The sequence below is a fragment of the Heterodontus francisci genome, chromosome 8 (genome assembly GCF_036365525.1).
Source record: "Heterodontus francisci isolate sHetFra1 chromosome 8, sHetFra1.hap1, whole genome shotgun sequence".
Classification (NCBI taxonomy): Eukaryota; Metazoa; Chordata; class Chondrichthyes; order Heterodontiformes; family Heterodontidae; genus Heterodontus; species Heterodontus francisci.
Window position 1 is genome coordinate 97,132,787 of NC_090378.1, and position 15,215 is coordinate 97,148,001.

Genomic DNA, 15,215 nt, shown 5'->3' on the forward strand with positions numbered 1-15,215 from the left:
TTATTAGCTTTCAGTTAACATACCAGAAAAAATCAAACCCAATTCTTGTGAATGCCAATATTCTGCATGGAAGCTTGCTGTCAGTTTCAGATCACCTTTCATGTCCAACTCATAGAATAACACATAGAGAGAAAGTAGCATACCTGGGGAGGGTGCAGATAATGTCATAAACTGTAAAAGGGAAACTCAGTGAGTTTATTGAGACATCTGATTCACGAGATGGGCTTTGTCTTGAAGGACTGATAGTGCACATTGCATTCAAACATGTTTGCAAGAGTTTAATTCAAAATTTTAATTATGTTTCGTTTGCATCGTACACAATCAGTGGTTTTCAATGAACACATATATAAAGCACAAGCTCAAGAAACAGCACCTCATCTTTCGATTGGGCATTTTACAACCATCCAGCCTCAACATTGAGTTCCACATCTTCAGATCATAATCACCACTCCCAATTTCTCTGACAGCAGGAGCTGGTAATAATTCTGCTATATCCAGTTACACTTCCTCTGTACCTATCTTCTTTTTCTTCCTTGTTCTTTTGCCATGCCCCATCATTCCTTTTGTCACTCCTGCCTTTCACCCTATCTAAAACATTCCCTTTCTTTCCTTCCTCGCTCCCTTTTTTCCCTTGGTCTGTTCTTGCTTATAAATTGTTAAACCTGTAACTTCTTCCAGTTCTAACGAAAGGTCATCCACTTGAAACTTTGGACTGGATTTTGCCACGGGCTTCTGGACCCCAAAATTGGGACCAAATGAGGGTCCCAAGCCCTCACTCGCTGGCCCGGCTCAGCAATCTTCCAAAGGCAGCCTCCTAATTTGTTGCCCCCAAATTTGCTGTCGGATTAAGGATGGTGGGTGGGGCTCTCGATGCTGCAGGCCCAATCAGAAGGCCAGCAAATCTAGAGCCTCAGTGGCCGCACCAGGAGAAGTGGGTGCTGCTGAGGCAGGTTGGGGACTCATGAGGGCGTCTCACTATGGAGGCACCCTCGCTGTGCTGCACAGCAGTGCAGAAATAAACAAAATCTAGACCGGCAGGATCACAGGGATGGAGGGAAAAACCCTTCACTGGACTAGGTTCGGCCATGATTGCAGCCTTTCCTGACCGTGGCCCCATCAATGGGGCATGCAGCCTCTGGTTCTGATAAGCCACCAACCCGGCCTGCTGCAGGGAGGCTGCCTCCATTGAGTTGGTGCCCTCCTGATGAGGTGGGGATGGGACCAGTCTGCCAATGGGAAAATGCCTGCGAGGCCACAAAGTTTCCCCTAAATTGACCCTTAACATGCATAATCGAAGGCCCGCCTCCGTGAACTGGGCAGCCAATCCGACTCCCAGCCCGCCCTGGGAAAGCTCCCCAGGGCATGACTGCATCGGGGAGCCATCTCAAAGCCCTATTTTCTCGGCTTCCCAGCCTCCTCGCCCGCCATCATGGGGCCAGGAAAATTCAACCCATTAACTCCGTTCCTCTCTCCATGGATGTTGCCACGCCTGCTGAGTGTTTCCAGCATCGTCTGTTTTTTGTTCAGATTTCCAGCATCCACAGTGCTTTGCATTTGCCTAAAATGCTACTGCTCTATTCTAGTTTTTTGTGTCACATAGTATTTCTTGTTGGATTTATGACATGATTGGTATTAGCAATCAAATCTGTTTTTGAACTGTACACCCCACTTCAACCTTTGAAGTATAAGTTGCTGGTCTCTGTGCAGTTGTGCATTGTTACTGTGGGATTTCCCTCTTGCTACTAGCCCTTATTTGACTCACAAGGTGAGAGAAATACTTTCTCTGTTTGTGAATTTACAAATTGTTGACTCATCCATGGTGTTATCTGGTTCTCAGTGTGGGTAACCCAGGAGTATCAATGAAGACCACAGATATGGCCCACTATCATTCACTGGCCAATGCAGTTGTGGGTGGGGGTAATTTCTGTGGCTCTTGCTTAGAGCAAAATGCAGTCTCCTCACATGAACATAGGTTATGTGTTACAATCCACAGGTACTAATTAAATACCATTGTTTGATGATTGATACAAAATAAGCCCTTGATGCAGAACCTAAAGTGGAATTGTCTTCATAAATCAAATAGCTTCACAATTTATTCTTCAGGTTACAGATGAGATGGCTCCCCGATGCAGTCGTGCCCTTGGGCAGCTTTCGTGCATTGGCACATAGTGGCCACTGTTTGAGCAGATCCTAAAGAGTGTTTCAGGTGGAGGCATTGTGGCAATTGCAGGGCAGTGCACCTGCCGGGGGCCAGTGGGGCACAGCAGGGGAGGTCCAGGCAGCCATTCCTGTGCAGCTCGTGGCAAGGGAGGCCATCCCTAGACACGAGGCTCAGTCATTCTGAGTTGGTGATGAATAGTGATGAGGAGCAGCAGCACCAGCAACAAATGCAGCCCCTTGGTGCTGAGGGACACAGAGGTGATGCCCGAGGGGCAGGGAGGGCACAAAGGCGCTACGCTCACCATAGGAGTCTACTGCCAAAGAATCAGCCTCCTGGAGATGTCACGGCAATTGGTTACTGACTTGTTGTCCTCATGGAGGAGCAGCTCAAGCCTTGCCAGTCAGGTGTGCATGCCCTCTGCCAGTAGCCATGAAAGTGACAGTGGCACTGAACTTCTTTGCTTCTGGGTCATTTCAAAGGGTGGCAGTGGACCTGAGTGGCATCCATTAAGCAGGTGATGGATGTGCTGTATGAAAGGGCATCAGAGTACATTGAGTTCCACCCTGATGGGGCCGCACTGTCACAGACGGCTGTAGGCTATGCTTCCATGGCAGGATTCCCTCAAGTGCAAGCACCCATGTGGGCATCAAGGCCCCAGTAGAGCACCGAGAAACATTAATCAATAGGGAGGGATTCTACTCCCTCAACTGGTGTATGACCACCATAAGCGTTTTCTGCAGGTGTGGACATGGTTTCCTGGAAGTTCCCATGATGCATTTATCCTGAGGTAGTCACAGCAATTCATGCCACCAGGGAGGCTACATAGATGGTTGCTAGGGGACAAAGCTTATCTGTTGAAGAAATGGCTACTGATAACAGTGGGAAACCCTACAATGTAGGAACAGAGGGACTACAATCGCAGCCATCTCAGCACAAGGGCCGCCATAGAGCAGGACATTGGACTCCTGAAGATGCAGTTCCAGTGCCATGACTGGACGGGGGTGGGCGCACTCCACTACGCTCCCTGAAGGGTTTCTCACATGGTGATGGTATGCTGTGTTCTTCATAACGTAGCCCTACAGAGAGGTATAATAGTAGTACATATATTGAAATAAAAACAAGAAATACTGGAAATACTCAGCAGTTCTGGCAGCATCTGTGGAGAGAGAAGCAGAGTTAATGTTTCAGGTCAGTGTCATGATCAAGCGACACTGCTTTAGTCTGAACACACCTTGAATATTGTGTCCAATTATGCTTGCTGTGACATAAGAGCGACATTCAAGGCAAAGCAGAGGCCAAAGGCCCAAACTATGCGAAAAGCCCTGGAAAGAAGGTATTTGGGAGGTAATCTTATAGTGGCATATTAGTTAACAGAATGGAATAAGTAATTCCACAAAAGCACTTGCAAATGTGAGATTAGGACTTGGGGACATGGGTTCAAAGATGTAAAATGTGGAACTGATATCAGGAAGTTCTTCTTAGCAAAAAAGAGTGATCAACATAGGATTACATAGGATATACAGCATGGGAACAGGCCGTTCGGCCTTAACAGTCCATGCCGGTGTTTATGTTCCATTCGAGCCCCATCCCATCTTTCCTCATCTAAATCTATCAACACATGGAATGGACTTCCTGGTAGAATAGTGGAGGTGGAAATCCTGGAATTCTTTGAGAAACAGTTGGATGCCACAATAGGGGATCTTTGGGGTCTTCCTACATGGTGAATTGAGATAGGCCAAATATCACCTTCCTCATCTGTAATTATCCTGTAATCTGAGGCTTATTGCACAGCTTTATAATCAAACTCATTGGAGGATTTTTAACTGTTAGTGGGTTTCTGGCAGGAGACCACTTGTTTCAGTTAGATTCCTGTCTGGCTGCATAATAAGGAGGCCAAGGCAAGTTTAACCACTGGGCCTCAATAACATGGCTGAGTCCCTAGCCAGAGAGGGCAGGAAGAGACTGCCGGTCTATGGAATTTTGGATGTGCTTGGTGGCTCACGAGGGCTTGTGTATGCCTGGGGATTGGGTTTGTGGGGGGTGGGGGTGGTCTCACATTAGGAAGTGGGGGCAGCAGAGGCCTAAACTCTCCTTGCAGGGGACCCAATGGATCACTCCTGTTCCTCCTACCCCCACAAAGGGAAAAAAACAACGCCTCTTGAATGGTCTCTTCTGCTTCCATTTCTGACGAGTTCACCAGGCGCAAAATCTGCAGCAGCTTCCTACACTGAGGCCGGAGTTAAACTAGTGGTGGGGCTGAATGACATCATTGGATCCCAGTCAGCATATTTAAATAAGGAACCTAGCAGCTAAAATCCTCCCATGAGTTTGATTGGAAATCTACGATAAAGTTTCAAATCAAAAGAAAGTTACAGATGAGGGTGACTTTGCCGCCTGCCTAGAAGAGCAGGTTAGAATGGAAAGTGGAAAAAATCACCTCCTCAATTTTTAACTGCCCCTCAGCCTGCTTTCCACTAGGCAGGTAAGGGTTAACATCTATCCCATTCTTTCTCTGGACCCCAAAACTATGGAAATCTGATCATGGTCTGACATCCAGTAGGGAATAAGCAGAAATTTCCTCCATTTAAATATTGGAAAGATTGAAAACATTGTCTTCAGTCCCCACAACAAACTCCATTCCCTGGCAAGGGTGCCTGTCCCTCTCCATGGCAACGTGACAATGTTTGGGGTGGAACCAGAGGCCTTGCAACCTAACTGTCATATTTGACCCCAAGATGAGTGGATGAGATTCTGACCACATATCCACATCATCACAACGTTCGCCTATTTCCACCTCTGTAACATTGCCTGTCTCTGCCGTTGCCTCAGCTCATCTGCTGCTGAAACCCTCTCCATGCCTCTGATACCTTTGGACATGACTACTCCAATGCTGTCTCAGCTGGCCTCACATCTTCCACCCTACATAAACTTGAGCTCATCCAAAACTCTGCTGCCCACATCCAAACTCACACCAAGTCTCATTCACCTATCACTCCTGTGATCACTGACCTACATTGGATCCTGATTAAGCAATGCCTCAATTTTAAAAGTCTTATCCTTGTTTTCAAATCCCTCTATGGCCTCACCCCTCCCCACCTCTGTAACCTCCTCCAGTCCACAAACCTCTGAGATATCTGCACTACTCCAATTCTGGCCTGATTTTAATCGCTCCACCATTGGTGGACGTGCCTTCAGCTGCCAAGGCCCTAAGCTCTGGCAGTCCCCTCCTAAACCTCTCTGGCTTTCTAACTCTTCCCTCTTTTAAGGCACTCCTTAAAGCCTACCTCTTTGACCAAGCTTTTGGTCATCTGCCCTAATATCTCCTATTGTAGCTCGGTGTCAAGTATTGTCTGATAACATTCCTGTGAAGCACTTTGGGATGTTTTATGATGTTAAAGGTGCTTTATAAAATATAAGTTGTTGTTGTTTTCTTCCAAGAGCAACGTGCAGGCTTTTGAAACCCAAGCGTTCTATTGATTAATCGCTGCTTCTTCATTTCTTCTCATCCACCCTTCTGTTCATTAAAGCCTGGCTTGTGCCCTCCATGATGGACCATGTCTGTACATCTCCTGAGTTCTGAATAATCTATTTTTCTATCAATGAAAGAATGGTGTTTGAGCCTCGTTCCCTTTGAGAGGCAGATGGTTAGTAATAATTGTTGTGGTTGCACTTAATGTTATAGTCATCAAGTGTGGATTTTTCATGAAAAGAGGTAATCATTCTCATTCTGACCAGGTTACACAAACATTTTTGTGAAACTACATGGAAACCAGACTAAAATAAGCAATACTCAGCATTCATTTCCATCTAAATATTCAATTTCTTTACTTTTTGTTTTAAGCTATCGTATTGTAGATTTTAGTTTTCCTTTAAGATTATTTAGATTATTCCTGACACAGGTCCATTCCAGATCATGAACTGTTGTCTTATAACTTTGAATATTAAGAAGAATAAATTTTCTCAAGGCTTACAACATCTTAAAAGTATCTTTGATTTGATAACTTTAAAAAAAGACTGATTATATTCAGAAGTTTTGGGCTTTTCCAATAGTCCGGATGGCCAAGCGGTCTAAAGGCACTGTGTTCAGGTTGTGGTATACCCTGGAGACGTGGGTTTGAATCTCTTTTGCTGTGTCACCATAGCCGGGTGGTAGTACCTTCACCTCTGAGTCATGGGTTCAAGTCACAGTCCAGAGACTTGAGCACAGGAATCTGGATTGACATTCCCAGTGCAGTACTGAGGGAGTGCTTTGTTGTCAGCAGTGCCCTCTTTGGTCTCTTTCTGTGCCATAAAGGGAGTTGAGGAGGAATGTTTTCACTCAGAGGGTGGTGGGGATCTGGAACTTACTGCCTGAAAGGGTGGTAGAGACAGAAACCCTTATCACATTTAAAAAGTACTTGGATATGCACTTGGAGTGTCACAACCTACAATGCCACGGCTCAAGATCTGGAAAGTGGGATTAGGTTGGATAGCTCTTTTTTGGCCGACACAGACAAACTGGTCCTTCTGTGCCATAAATTTCTATGATTCTATTAAGTGAGTTAAAATCCTTCGAATACAAAATACGACATTAATACTCAGCAATTATCTGCATAAAACAGTAATTCAGAAAGGTTTTGGTGGCACATGCTGTTTATAATTTTAGTCTTGGCATCTCATACAGGATATTAATTGTACATTAGTTGGGTGTTAATTGTATTCAGGAGGTGGGTATAAAGAAAGAAATAATGGAACTTTTCAGAAAGGTACGATGATAATTATGAGGGTTTTAATCAACATATCGTCTGGAAAATCAGATGGGCAAAGATAGCCTAGATGAGGAGTTCATAGAATGTTTTCAGGATAGTTTCTTAGCACAGCACATTCTGGAGCCAACCAGAGAGCAGGCTGTACTAGATAGGATTAATTAATGACCTCATAGCGAAGGCACCCCTAGGCAGCAGCGATCATAATATGATTGAATTTTACATTCAGTTTGAGGGAGAGAAGAGTGGGTCCAAGACTAGTACTTAAAACTTAAATAAGGGCAATTATGAGAGCATGAAAGCAGAGCTAGCTAAAGTGAACTGGCAAATTAGGGTAAGTGATAGGTCAATAGAGATGCAGTGGCAGACATTTAAGGAGATATTTCAGAATACACAGAATTAGAACATTCCAATGAGGAAGAAAAATTCCAAATGAGGACCCACCATCCGTAGTTAACTAAAAAAGTTAAAGATAATATAAAACTTAAAGAAAAAGTATATAATTGCGCAAAGATGGGTGGCAGGTCAGAAGATTGGACAGAATATAAAAAACAGTAAAGGATAACAAAAAGCTTAATAAGGAAGGAAAAATTAGAGTACGAGAGAAAGCTAGCTAGAAATATAAAGACAGGTAGTAAGAGTTTCTATAGACATTTAAAAAAGAAAAGAGTTAACAACGTGAGCATTGGTCCTATAGAAAGTGAGTCTGGGGAATTAATAAGGAGATAGCAGATGAACTGAATAGGTATTTTGCATTGGTCTTCACCATAGACGATACAAGTAACATCCCAGAAATAGCTATAAATCAGGAAATGGAAGAGAAGGAGGAACTCAAGACAATTACAATCACCAGGGAAGTGGTACTGAACAAATTGTTGGAGCTGTGGGCTGACAAGTCCCCGGGTCCTGATGGACTTCATCCTAGGGTGTTAAAAGAAGTGGCTAGTAAGATAGTTGATGCGTTGGTTTTGATTTTCCAAAATTCCCTAGATTCGGGGAAGGTTCCATTAGATTGGAAAATAGTGAATGTAACCCCTTTATTCAAAAAGAGAGGGAGACAGAAAGCAAGGAACTACAGGCCAGTTAGTCATCAGTCATAGAGAAAATGTTAGAAGCTATTATTAAAGATGTTATAGCAGGGCACTTAAAAAAATCATGGTAATCAGGCAGAGTCAACATTGTTTTGTGAAAGGGAAATTATGTTATCCCAATTTATTGGAGTTCTTTGAAGAAGTAACGTGTTGTGAATAAAAGGGAACCAGTGGATTTACTGTACTTAGATTTCCAAAAGGCATTTGATAAGGTCAAAGGTTATTGTGGAAAATAAAAGCTCATGGTGTAGGGAGTAACATATTGGCATGGATAGATTGGCTAGCTAACAGGAAACAGAGAGTAGGCATAAATGGGTCATTTTCTGGTTGGCAAGATGTAACGAGTGGTGTACCACAGGGATCTGTGCTGGGGCCTGAACTTTTTACAATTTATATAAATGACTTAGATGAAGGGACCGAAGGTATGATTGCTAAATTTGGTGATGACACAAAGATCGGTAGGAAAGTAAGTTGTGAAGAGGACATTAGGAGGCTACAAAGGGATATAGACAGGTTAAGTGAGTGGGCAAAGATCTGGCAAATGGAGTATAATGTGGGAAAATGTGAAATTGTCCATTTTGGCAGGAAGAATAAAAAAGAAGCATATTATCTAAATGGTGAGAGATTGCAGAGCTCTGAGATGCAGAGGGATCTGGGTGTCCTAGTGCATGAATCGCAAAAGGTTAGTATGGAGGTACAGAAAGTAATTAAGAAAGCTAATAGAATGTTATCATTTATTGCAAGGGGAATTGAATACAAAAGTAGGGAGATAATGCTTCAGTTATACAGGGCATTGGTGAGACTACAGCTGGAGTACTGCGTTCAGTATTGATCTCCTTATTTAAGGAAGGATGTAAATGCATTGGAAGCAGTTCAAACAATGTTTACTGGACTAACACCTGGAATGGGCAGGTTGTCTTATGAGGATAGATTAGACAGGCAAGGCTTATATCCGCTGGAGTTTAGAAGAGTAAGATGTGACTTGATTGAAACATATAAGATCCTGAGGGGTCTTGACAGGGTGGATGTGGAAAGGATGTTTCCTCTTGTGGGAGAATCTGGAACTAGGTGTCATGTTTAAAAATAAGGCATCGCCCATTTAAGACAGAGATGAGGAGAATTTTTTTTCTCTCAGAGGGTCGTGAATCTTTGGAACTCTCTTCCTCAAAAGGCGATGGAAGCAGAGTCTTTGAATATTTTTAAGGCAGAGGTAGATAGATTGTTGATAAGCAAGGCGGGGTGAAAGGTTATTGGGGGTAGGCGGGAATACAGAGTTGAGGTTACAATCAGATCAGCCATGGTCTTGTTGAATGGTGGAGCAGGCTCGAGGGGCCGAGTGGCCTACTCCTGCTCCTAATTCGTATATTCGTATGGGAAATCCAGCAGTGTGTCCAGGCCTGAGGCATGGGTCATGGGTGCCAGCTTTCAGAACTTGTGGCCAGCATCCAAACACAGCAGTCAGAAGCTGTCCAGCTCCAATCCTTGTGTCACTGGCCCTATGAAAGGAAAGATTCTGGTTAGCCACACGTTTGCACCCATGAGAGTTGGAGACAGGTGGAAGTTCCAGCCACTCGGTTCCATAAATGGCCTGACTTTCAAAAATAGAAGTCAGATTGGTGAGATGGTGTCAACTGCTGATTTCTTACCACTGCTGTGTGCCCAGTGACCTGCATACTGGAAATTTGGCATCTGGGTCAATGGAGGGGTGCATTTGGGTTCTTGAGGTGTGCCCAGGCCAGATTTTAGCCAGGAACTCCAAGAGGCAGCATAAAGCAAATGACCCTCTTTTATAAAGGGAATTTTTCAGCTTCTCACAGGAGATGTCAGGTCCCCCACCTAGTGAGAACCTGTTTTGATATGGGCCCTCATCTGATTATGGCACTGTGAGGGTACCAGTCACCACGATGAGAATGGCAAAGTGGGATTGAAGGCCCCATAATGAGTAAAGGACGTCATTACAAACCTGCAGCATTTCCTGGGGCTTTATCATCCCAATGTTTTAGCTAATTTGATGACTATAATACAAATCCCATTTCATGCAAGAGGTAATTTATATTTTTTGATTTTCTTTGTCTTGGTAAACAGGAGAGATGTCAATACTGGGAAATGGAATATTCTGTCACTGAGTTTCTACAGCCAGCACTGCCAGGGTGTGTTGACCAGCCATCTGCACAATAAGGCTCCCTCTGCTTAGCTCCAACAATGCCCAACCTCACAAGAACACCCCTCACTCTATCGGAATTTTCCCATTTCCCATACCAGTAATGAGCCTCTCTCAATCTAATTTCCAAACTGCGCTGTGGGCCAACACTGAGTAGAAGATGGATTGAGACTATCCAAAATAATTTCACATACAGCCATTCCACCAAATTGAGGTCCTTGAGGGGAAACCTCACCTAGCCATTGGGAAACAGATGGGAACAGATGAAACACTGCATTTACAGCCTGACCAATTATACTCCCCATTGAAGTCACAAACTACTTGACTTGCATACTTGGGCAGTATTTTTATTTTTCATGAATGTTTGTACTCATTAAACTGTCAAATGTTAGCGTTGGTAAATGTTTTTGATGGTACACGTAAAAAATGTTAATCGTGTGAAATGCTTTGACGTTTCAAAGTGATGAAGCATAACATAAGTGCCAAGATTGTTTTTGTAATGGAATGACACCAGAGTTAGCCCCAAGTCTCTCCTCAATCAGGTATAACATGAGCTAGAAACAAGGTAAATAGCCGTCTCCTCTTCTGTAAACTTGAGGTCATCCAAAATTCTGCTGCCCATGTCTTAACTTGCACCAAGTCCCGTTCCCCTGCCTCCTTGTGCTCACTGACCTACATCGGCTCCTGATCGAGCAACGTCTTGATTTTAAAATTTTCATTCTTGATTTCAAATCCCTCCATGGTCTCACCCCTCCCTATCTCTGTAATCTCCTCCAGCCCCACAACCCTCCAGGATATCTGCACTCCTTTAATTCTGGCCTCTGGAGCATCCCTGATTTTAATCGCTCCACGGTTGTTGGCCATGCCTTCAGATGCCAAGGCCCTAAGCTCTGAAATTGCCTCCTTAAAGCTCTCTGCCTCTCTACATCTTTTTTAAGAGGCTCCTTAAAACCTACCTCTTTGACCAAGCTTTTGGTCATCTGACCTAATCTCTCCTTATGTGACTCGGTGTCATAGTTTGTTTAAATGCTCCTATGAAGCGCCTTGGGTCACTCATTGCGTTAAAGGCACTATATAAATATAAGTTGTTGTTGTTGCACCAGTTCCAGTAGTGCAACTCTGCTTCATGATTGTGATATTTCTACTTGACCAGCAGTTCTTGTGATTTGTGCATGTGGACCTGCCAATCTAGTGCTAATTTGTCGCAAATTCTGCAGTCTTCTCTGTTGTGAACATGAGTAGGACCTGGATTTGGAATGGCTAAATTAATATTTCAAGGATCCATCCATACAACAGAAAGGAAATGTTCACTCTAACAACCTCATCTGGATTCAAACTCAGATCCCATACTCAAAAAGACAACATTCTAATGCTGAGCATCGAACTTCAGGACTTGCTGCATCATCTCAATTCCTCAGTGCGCACGTGTGTGTGTATTTGCACATATATGAAATATACACCCACATATATCCACCAGTAGACAGGACTGACCAGATTTTGTTGACAAATATTGGTAATGGTGGAGTGTTAAATATTTTGTAATCCACATTTGGTATTTCGCTCAAAATCCTAAGGCTATCTAACATAGCATTTCCATTTCTCCTCTTATCATCTGATTATATAAATGCATTTCCAGCAATGGCTTCTCTTCCCATTCCCTTCATAGACACTTCTCTAGTCATGCAGATATCTGTGCTTGCACCCCCAACACCACCCCCGCACTCTCTCTCATCTATACACTGCTCCTTGACGACACCATCCGAAGACATGGCATCTGTTTCCAGATGCACGCTGGTGACATCCAATTCTATCTCTCGTGACCCTCCACAGGCCTTCACCAGGTAAGTGCTGGGTTGCAGCTGGAGGGAGAGGAACCCTTCTGCCAGGCTCTCTCCTCCATTTCCGAACCACTGGTCCATTGCTGCCTGTTCCCAGCTTTGCACCTGGAAAATCAGGCAACAGTAAGTGGGACGGATGCCAGCAAAATCTCAGGCTTCATTCCCACTCCCCCCAACACCACCCACCCCCCCCAAAGCACAGTTGTGAAAAGTTCCATGCAGCAGACGGAGAAGGAGAAGCCAGTGGCAGTCTGAGCAGAGGCAGGGTGAAGGAAATTAAGGTTGAAGTCTGTAGGAAGCAGTAGGATTCACTGTTAACATTTTCTTTCGTTCCCCACCACTGCTCTGCTCAATTTTGAGTGGGATCACAAAGCGGAATCCAGCTCTGCATATTGTCGTGCAGACCCCCACCTGCCAAGAATGAGGCATATTAATTTCGTCCAATGACCATTAATTTTAAACTGTTGCTGGAGTGAAGAAATTACTTGCTAAAGAGATCACCAGACATTTGGGCTGGAGGACATTTGCATACGAAGAGACAGTGCTTAAAAAGACAATGTGAACTGCTCACTGATTCAGGTAACAGAAATTGGTCTGGGCAAGGAGATCCACATCTTTTCGGTGTAAGAGACAGCACTACGCCCACCCCCCTCCCCCCCACTGAGAGCTTTGAAATCCACGAATACAGGGGTTTGTTCAAATAGTGAGTCACATGACTAACCTGCTGGCCCAGGTCTGGTTTTGAACTGTTCAAAGAACAATTTTGAAGACAGACTGCTGATTGCAACTGAACCTGGAACAAGAGAGCCTCTGTTCCCACAAATCTCTGGACCCAATTAAATAGTTTAAAACTCAAGAGAGAGAAGACTCCTACATCGAAACAAGTTGAAGTGTGAACTGGGCCCCAAAGAACAGCAAGACTCAACATTGAACTCAAAGGACTGTAAATAATTACCAGATATTGCCTCAAACTTTTCCCCTTTTATTCCTTCTACTGTTTCTGTCTCTATCTGCGTGTGTGTTTATCACGTATGCATGCTAGTATGATCGCATTGTGTAATCATAGTCGTTAACTGGCTTAGAGTTTAAGATTAGTAAAATTCCACCTTTCTTGTTTAAATCTCGGAAAACCTGTCTGATTTCTTTGCCTTACAATTGGAAAGTGGTGAACAAGGATTCACTGAGGGGGAGCTAAAACATGGTGTTTTTAAAATTAAATCCTGTTACAATTAAACCAGGCAAAGGCTGAGAGGGAACCCTAGACCCCTGCCTCATCTGGTCATAACAGAGACTTGGGGGCCAGCATCCTGGATTTGACCACAGACAAATGAGGAAATTGGAAGTGGGAAGCTAAATTTATCCCAATTAAAAAGGGAAAAGATTTCAGTGAAGGTTTTCTTGTGGCTGTGTGTGCAAGAATACTAACATGTCTGTGACTGAAGCTAGTAGATCCCCAAGCCAGGGTGAAGTATTTGGGATAAGTTAAAAGCACTGTCTATGGAGGAGTTGAGGAAAATGGCTCAGCAGTGTGGGATCACCTTATGTGGCAAGGCTAGGAAGTCTGAACTCCGAAGACTAATGGTCAATCATTTTTCCCTTGAATCTGAAGAAGCAGAAACAGGGTTAGAAGTAGACTCCGACAGGGTATTGCTAGCAAAGCTACAATTGGAACAGAGGAAACTTGAATTTGAAGAAAGAGAAAAAAGGAGAGAGGACAGAGAGAAAGCAAAAGAGGAGAGAGAAAAAGTAAGAGCCTTCCAGAAGGATTGCGAAGAGAGAGCGCTGAGGTGACTTGAGTTAACTAGGGGGAGACAGAGTAACCCCAGTGAAAGCATGGCCAATATGGAGGATGGTAATTCAGGGCTGGGTACAGAATTGTTAAAACTTTCCCAAATAATCCCAAAATTCAATGAGGGAGATGTGGAAGACTTTTTTGTGTCTTTTGAAAAACTGGCAAGCCCATTAAAGTGGCCGGCTGAGACTTGGACTCACCTGCCATAAAGAAGGTTAACCGGAAAAGCCCATGAGGTCTATTCCATTTTGCCAGATGAGAGTTCATCAAATTATGAATTGACAAAAAATGCTACCCTCAGGGCATATGAGTTAGTACCGGAAGCCTATCGCCAAAAGTTTAGAACCCTCAAGAAGCAAGTTGATCAAACTTGCCTGGAGTTTGAAATAAGCAGCTGGCTTTTGACCAGTGGCTGAGGGCTCTTAAAGTACAGCTCAGCTATGAGAATCTCAGAGAAGTCATTTTGCTCGAGGAATTTAAAAACTCTCTCCCACTTTCCATAAAGACACATGTAGAGGAACAGAAGGTTCATAGAGCCCTGCAAGCCGCAGTACTGGCTGATGAGTTTTCTCTCATTTATAAGTCGGTTTCCCAGGGGAGAACCTTTCCTAATCACCCTCACAAATCCAAAAAGGACAAAGGGTGGGAAGGTGATAGAAGCCCAAGCAGTCCTGGGAGGGAAAGAAAAGCAGGAGACACAGGGGGCCCTCCTCCAGCCAAAAAGGAAGGTGCTGTAAGTAGGAGTGAGACCCGGAGACCTGTGTGCTTCCATTGTAATAAAGATAGGCATCTAAGAGCTGACTGCTGGAAACTAAAGGGAAAACCTGTAGGGTTAATCAGGGCATACCCGCTCAGTGAAGGAGAAGGGACACTGATGAAAAGCACAGCATAACAAGCTGTGGCTTTAACTGCAGTAAGCGTGACACCCAAGAAGCTTATTGCTGCAAGTGCAGGAAAATTTAATAGGAATCCTGAAGGTTATCAGGGTTTTGTGTCTGAAGGGAGAGTCACCCCATACCATTTGGGTGGCGCAAGCAAGCTCATAGTAATTCTCAGGAACACAGGGGCCACTAGATCCCTTTTACTGGGAAAAGGCCAGATCTTTCCCCCAGAGAGTGCAGTAAACACCAGAATGGTGGTGAATGGTATTGGAGGGCAGTCTATGCCTATACCTTTACATCGGGTGCACTTAGAGTGCGACCTAGTTTCAGGATTGATGACCGTAGGGATTGTCCCTAGTTTGCCTGTGGACAGGGTTGACCTGCTCCTAGGTAATGATCTGGCGAGGATGAAAGTGGTAGCTTCCACAGTAGTGAAAGAGAGACTCCAGGAAGTCAGAGAGACAGGACAGTGGCAGGAGATGGTCTCCTGCAGTTTCCTGAATGTGTAGTAAATCGGGCCCAGATCAAACCAGCTCCCCCAGAGGA